We start from the raw sequence: 7,372 nt of genomic DNA on the forward strand, positions 1-7,372 counted from the left end.
AGCTCTTTGGTTACCTAGCCTGGCCAAGTCAGCAAGGCCCAGGTCAGAGTGAGAGACCCTATCACAAAAAACAAAAAGCGGCGGGCAATAAATAAATTAAATAAAAATAAAAGTGCCAACAAATAAATAAAAATAAAATAAATATATTGTACTTATTTTTAGTTTATGTAAATGACTGTTTGGCTGTATGTGTTTACGGGCACCGCATGTGTGCCTGGTGCAAAAGAGGGCATTAGAATTCTGGAACAGGAGTCAAAACCAGTTTTGAGTTGCCTCATGGGTACTGGGAAATGAACCTGCATCCACTGCAAGAGTGGCAAATGTTCGTGGCTGCTAAGCCAAGTCCAGCTCCAGCCTCAACTTTTACGTATGTGCTGTAAATCAGGTCCTCACCTATGGCAGATACCTTACACGCTGAGCCCTTTCCCCAGCCGCTCCCTGCCCTAGAAAAAGAAAAGAAAGAAAGAAAAAGCTCAAGCGCCAACCAGTTAGGGAGCTCGGATAAGTGAGCCACCTCTGCAACTGGAAGGTGTGCAGGTGGCTGGCGCGTGGGAGGTGTGACGTCACGAGGAAGGAAGGCCTGTGATGCAGTGGAAGCCGATGCGCCTAGAACAACCTCTCTCCTCCCTGCTACCGTCTACCCATTAGGTCTACTTTGACTTTTGTCCCCTCTCTGCTGAGCTCAAACATTCCAGCCTGGGACCCGGTGCCAAGCGCCCATTGGCTGCTCTCGCAGCTAGTCTTGGATCAGATTCAGGGCTTAATCCCAGGTCTGGGCCAAGAGCCCAGACTGATGAATCAATCCCAGCTCTGGACAGAGTTCCCTCCTCTCTGCCCAGGGCCCCCGCCCCGTCCTGGCTTGCGGGCTGGTCATTGGGATCCTCATCAAAGGGCCCGGCCCTGCTACGCGTGGGAGGAGCCCTATCCAGGAGCTTCCCCAGCCTGAGGATGCTGGGACGAATCTGGAGCTGCCAGCTGCTCCCTGCTGGGATTTTTCTTTCCATTTCTGAGGTTTGAGCACGAGATTGCATGAATGCAAGCGTTTTTCTGAGCTACATGCCCAACCTTTTAAAAATTTTATTTATAGCTAGGCACAATGGCTCATGCCTTTAATTCCAGCCCTTGGGAGGCAGGAGCAGGTGAATCTCTGTGAGTTCAAGGCCACCTGGTCTACTAGTAACTTCCAGGATAACCAGAGCCACGTGTCTCAAAAAAAACCAAAAACAAAATAATAAATAAATTTATTTATTTATGTTTTCAGATAGGGTCTTACTAAGTTGTCCAGCCTGGCTGTGAACTTACTCTGTAGTTCATACTGGCCTTGAACTTTTACCCCCCTGCTTCAACCTCTAGAGTAGCTGCCATTACAAGTGTGTGCCACCAGGTCTAACTGGGGGCCTGACAGTTTGGCCGTTTGTTTGGCTTGTGTGGGAGTGTCAAAGGCTTCTTTCTATTCCTGTCAGCTTGGCCAGCTATGTGTTGGGAGCTGTCATATTGATCAGCTCTAGGGCCAGTCGGTTGGTGGGGCTGGGCTGCAGCCCTTCAGGCTGAGGACAGATGACCCTGGAGTCTGCTCTGTGGATATGGCACTCTGACCTGACAAGCCTGTGGAGAGACTCGCACAGGGTGGTGAGGACCCCTCTGACCGGACCCTGTCACAGGCTCCTGTCTGCCCTGTGCGAGTGACCCTGTGCAGAAATGGGATTCTCCTTCCTCTGGCGGCAGGTTCTCTCAGCTTCCCCTTCATCCACGAAAGTCATCTTTGGGACCCTTGTCACCTGCGGCATTTACCTGAGCTTCAGATCCAAGGCGTCACCCCTCACCTACTGGGTCCTCATTCCCAGCACTGAGGGAGACTCTGTGTGCTCCCAGCCCTCCCTCCCTCCTCCATACACCTCCTCCTCCTCTCTCCTCCACAGCCCTCCTTCCCCCTCACTGGTTCACTGGTCTATTCTAAGCCCAGCAGCCAGAGGCTGAATGACGAGGAAGATCTGTGCGTCTAGTCTTCTCACTCTCCTGGGAACACACTCCTGCTACAGGGCCTTTGCACCTCTGTAGTCTCTGTCTGCTCCCCCCCCCGACTGAGGTCTACCCTCACTCTGCTTTTTACTGCCCCTATGAAGTGCTCAGAGAAGTCTGCTGTGCTGCAGAACTGGCTCCTGTCTCTCTCTGAACAAACAGTTGTGCCGTTTGCTTCCCGGCAACTACCATGCCCAACACCTGCCTCGCTCTCCCTCCACCTGGCTCTCCCTCCACCTGGCTCTCCCTCCACCTGGCTCTCTCTCACTGAACCAGTGTTGCATCTTTGCCCAGTAACTGGGGACACAGAGACTCAAATCAGTGCCCAGATCCCTCCCCTCCCCAGCTGATCTTGAGAGACAGTCTCTCTCACTTCCTGGAGAGCTCAGGGTGTGGTAAGGAGGGGCAGGGAAGTAGCAGGATCCTCTCCCCTACCAAGTCCTCTCAACAGGTTCCATGCTTCACTGTAGGATCATGGAGCAGGTGGCTCCAGGGTAAGCAGAGTCTTGTTTCTGTGTTTTTGGGTGCAGTGACAGGTACCCAGCTTTCCCTTGGCCTTAGCATGGCCACACTATTTAGGGCCCTATTTGTTGGCTCTCTTCCCTCAGGAAGTCCCTCTCTGCACATGGCCTGGTGCCCCAGTGAGGCCAGAAACCATCTCCCTTCGGAGCCTGCAGAAGGATGGGTTGGCTGACACTCACCTATAGCCCAGTGGGGCTCATTTCAGCTCCAGGATTGTGAGATGGGAATTTGTGTTGGGTTTCAAGCCACACGTTTGTGCCTGAGACAGCAATCCAGGAGCTAGCATGGAGGTTTGCTGTGGCATAATCCTTCTGTTCACTGTGAAGATGTGTTTCTTTCATTGTTAATAAAAAGCTGACTGGCCGATAGTTAGGCAGGATTTTCGGGACAGAGAGAATGGTGGGGAGAAGGGCAGAGTCTGCGGAGTTACCATGAGACTCAGAGCGAACAGGGTGGGAAGTATGGACATGAGCCTTGAGGCAGCACATAGATTAATAGAAGTGGGACAATCAAAGTTGTAAGAGCTAGCTAAAAACGAGCTGTTGCCAATCATTTATAATTAATATTTTTAGGCCTCTGCGTGGTTATTTGGGGAGCGCTTGGCCGGACAGCCTGCAGAGGCTCCTTCGCTAGCCTGCAGGGATCCTGTGCCTGGACCACCAAGACCTCTGGAGGCAAGCAGAGGAAAGGATCTTGGTGAAGGCAGGGAATAAGGACCAAGGAGGGCCTCCTTTCCTGGCCTTGATTCCCATCACAGATACCCTCTAAATACAATCACCTAAAGGGTATACAGTGACCACCCAGGGCCCAATAGGTGACACCTCTCAGACTTCCAAATGAAACCTTGTCTCTGCCCTTTTTGAGATGTATTCAAAACCCAAGAGCTGGGCATGATGGTGCACACCTCTTATTGGAGGCTCAGGAGACTGAGGCTAGCTTGGGCTGTGTGGTAAGTCCTGATAAAGAACAACAGAAAACAAAGAGCTGTGGGTCACGCCTGAGACCCCAGCACACAAGAGGTTGACGCAGCTAGGTTTGAGGCCAGCCTGGATGATCTAGTGAGTCAGCAGGAGGTTGATTAGGCTGCATCCTGGGCTACAGAGTTAGACTCTGCCTCAAAATCCTCCAATCAACCAAACAAGAAACAACCAAGAGATTCGGAGGGAGTGTGCCCAGGTTCAGAACCCATGAAGGCTCCTGGGTGCTGTGGCCTGTCTGGCCGGCTGTTTGTCCGGATTATCTCCCCATTGCTCACATGCTTCTTATCCACCTGTGACGGCCACACTGTCAGCCCAGATGCTGTTCCGCAGATGACTGAAATGTGCCCTGTCCACGGAGGAGTGTGACTCAGTCACAGAAAGGAAGGAAGGGTGGGGACACTGCTGCCCAGCAGCCTGCAGAGAGGAGGCCCTAGGATCTGTCCCCGACTCTGGATAAAACAAACAAACAAAATTCTTGACCAAAGCTGTGGTAGTTCACACTTAAAATCTCAGATCTCAGGGGACTGAGTTGAGAGGATGATTAGATAGAAGCGTGGTAAGTTCAAGGCCAGCCTTGGCTGTGTAAGAGACTGTCAACAACAACAAAAAAAGACAGATATAATCGCTATAGTGATGGCTCAGCATTTAAGCTTGCTTGCTGCTCTTACAGAGGACCAGAGTTCAATTCCCAGCACCATGTTGGGTGGCTCACTACTGCCTCTAATTCCAGCTCCAGGGCATCCAATGTCTCTGGCTCTGCCAGTGTCGGTCCTCCTGTTCACATACCATACATGGACGCACACACAGAGAATTTAAAATAAAAATAAAATTTAATGCAAAATAAAATGAAAGAGGAAACAGTATGGCCACGCCTCTGTGAGCAGAGAGCCCGAATTCACTAGGGTGGATCTGTGAAAGCATCCACACTGCCTGCTGGGCCACTCCAAGCTGAGGATCCTCCACTGTTTAAAGTCTTCTCGCCTTTCTGTGACCTTTGGCTCACAGGTGACTTGGGGTGGAGTCCAGAAGCCTTTATGGAAATGAAAAGATTTGGGACAGGCTGGGGATCGGAGTGGACAGGGAACCACAGTGCAGGCCCCTGGGTCAGCCCCTGGGTCAGCCCCTCTAGACTACGCTCCTGTCCATCAAGGCTGCAAAGGCACCAGGAACCCTGTGTGGCATTGTTAGAACCTGAGCAACTGTGCTCAGGAGCCCTGACTGTGACCTGGGTGGCCCTAGATGGCCCCCAACCAGGAGGCCCTGGGCTGTGTGCTGAGAATTGGAGAAAGAACACAATTTTGCCAGGTGGTGGTGGCACACACCTTTAATCATAGGACTCAGGGGGCAGAGGCAGGCGATCTCTGTGAGTTTGAGGTCAGCCTGGTCTACAGAGCTAGTTTCAGGACAGCCAGGGCTACACAGAGAAAACCTGTCTCAAAAAACAAAAAGAAACAAACAAAACAACAAAAAAGAATACAACCTAGAATCCTAGATTCTAGGCCGTCGGGGGCAGATGAAAGCTTTCAGAAGCAGGAGCTGGGCAGACTGAGACAGAGACTGCTTCATGGGTGTAGGCTTTCTGGGAGGGGTGGTGTTGTGAAGCCCCTCCCAGGACTGTCAGGTTGGTTACACAGCCTTGTGAATGCACTGAGGTCTGCTGGACTGCACAGTAAGATGCTTACAATAGACACACTCATGCTATATGTATTTTATTTAACTGTGTGTATGTGTGCGCATGCGTGTGCCTGAGGATGTAGATGCTTGTGTGTGTGAACATATGTGGAAGCTAGGTATCTTCTTCCTTTCTTTCTTTTGTTTTGGTTTTGAGACAAGGGTGTTTTATGTCAACCTGACACAAGCTGGAGTCATCAGAGAGAAGGCAGCCTCAAATGAGAAAATGCCTCCCTAAGATGTGGCTGTGGGCAAGCCTGTAGAGCATTTTCTTAGTGAGTGATTGATGGGGGAGGGCCCAGCCTATTGTGAGTGGTACTATCCCTAGGATGGTTCTATATAAGCAGAGTGAGCCAGACAGTGACAGCCCATGCCTTTAATCCCAGCACTTGGGAGGCAGAGGTAGGTGGATCTCTGTGAGTTCGAGGCCAACCTGGAACCTGGAACCTGGTCTACAAGAGCTAGTTCCAGGACAGCTAGGGCTGTTACTCAGAGAAACCCTGTCTCAAAAATAAGAAAGAAAGAAAGAAAGAAAGAAAGAAAGAAAGAAAGAAAGAAAGCAAGCAGGAAAGCAGGCTGGGCAAGCCATGATGAACAAGCAGTATCCTTGTGTGAGTTCCTGTCCTGACTTCCTTTGATGATGAACAGTGATGGAAATGTAAGCCAAATAAAACCTTTCCTCTTCAAGTTACTTTTGGTCATTGTGTTTCATTACGGCAATAGTAACCCTAACAAAGACACAGGATTTCTCTATGTAGCCTTGGCTATTCTGGAATTCACTCTGTAGCCCAGGCTGGCCTCACACTCAAGAGATCCACTTGCCTCTCCACCTTACATTTTGAGGTGGGGCCTCTCACTTGAATCCAAAGCACTCCATGGATCTCCATCTTCTGCACGCATGCTGAGGTTGCAGGTGGGCTGCCACACCTGCCTGGAATTCATGTGTGGGCTGAGTCGTCCCCTCCCACTGTTCACACGTTCTTAGCAAGCACTGTTATCCACTGAGCCATTCCCCTACACCCAAGTTACTGGTTTATTATTTATACTTATTATGACTTGTTTTTGGTTTATTTGCTTGTTCCTGGTTGTGTGAGTGTATGCCATATGTGCAGGTACCTTGGAAGTCAGAAAAGGACGTTGGGGATCCTAATGCTGGAGTTAAAGTCAGGCATGAGCCACCCAGTGTAGGTGCTGAGAATTGAACTTGGGTCCTCTTAACCACCGAGCCATCGCTCCAGCCCCTGTTTCTTTTTTGAGTCGGGCCCTCATGTAACCCATGCTGGTCTCAAACTTGCCGCATAGTGAGGATGACCTTGAACTTCTGGTCCTCTTGTTTTCATATCTGAGTGCTGATAGTACAGACGGGGTACATGTGGTACGGAGGGTGAAATTCAGAACTTCATGGGAGCCAGGCGAACACCACCAACTCTCCAGCTCCCCCGTTTTTGTTTCAGTTGAGGTGAAACTTAGAGAACGTACAACCAGCCATCTTGTGTAGACCATTTGATGGCATTTAATAAACCACAGTGCTCTGCCTCCACCACCTCCCTCGAGTTCCACGCCAGTCCCTCACTACAGCAGCTGGCTTGGGGATTGAGTGCATTCGTGTTTGAGAGTCTTTAGAAGAGATCTGGACGGGTTCGTACAAATGAAGCGGTAGAGATAATTAGCAGAACTGAGCCACGAAGAGGTTGTGGGTGGGTGGAGGTGGTGATATTAATTCACGTTCATTGGTCTGGGGCAGGAGGGAGCTTGGTCCACACACGCACCCCCTTTCCTCAGAATTCCCTGCACCCAACACGTCACCCACTATTTCTCCTAGTGCAATCACATCTCCCCTTAAGGTTTGGAGCAAAGGAGGTTGTGATTTTTTTTTATTGATAAAAGGAGAATAAAAAAAAACAAATTTCCACCTCCTCCCAGCCTCCCATTTCCCTCCCCCTCCTCCCACACTTCTCCCCCTCCTCCCACCCTTCTCCCCCTCCCCTCACTCCTCTCCCCCTCCCTCTCCAGTCCAAAGAGCAGTCAGGGTTCCCTGCCCTGTGGTAAGTCCTAGGTCCTCCCCCCTCCGTCCATATCTAGGAAGGTGAACCTCCAAACTGGCTAGGTTCCCACCAAGCCAGCACATTAAGTAGGATCAAAACCCCGTGCCATTGTCCTTGGCGTCTCATCAACCCTCA

Source organism: Microtus pennsylvanicus, chromosome 11 (assembly GCF_037038515.1).
Source record: "Microtus pennsylvanicus isolate mMicPen1 chromosome 11, mMicPen1.hap1, whole genome shotgun sequence".
NCBI classification, from domain to species: domain Eukaryota; kingdom Metazoa; phylum Chordata; class Mammalia; order Rodentia; family Cricetidae; genus Microtus; species Microtus pennsylvanicus.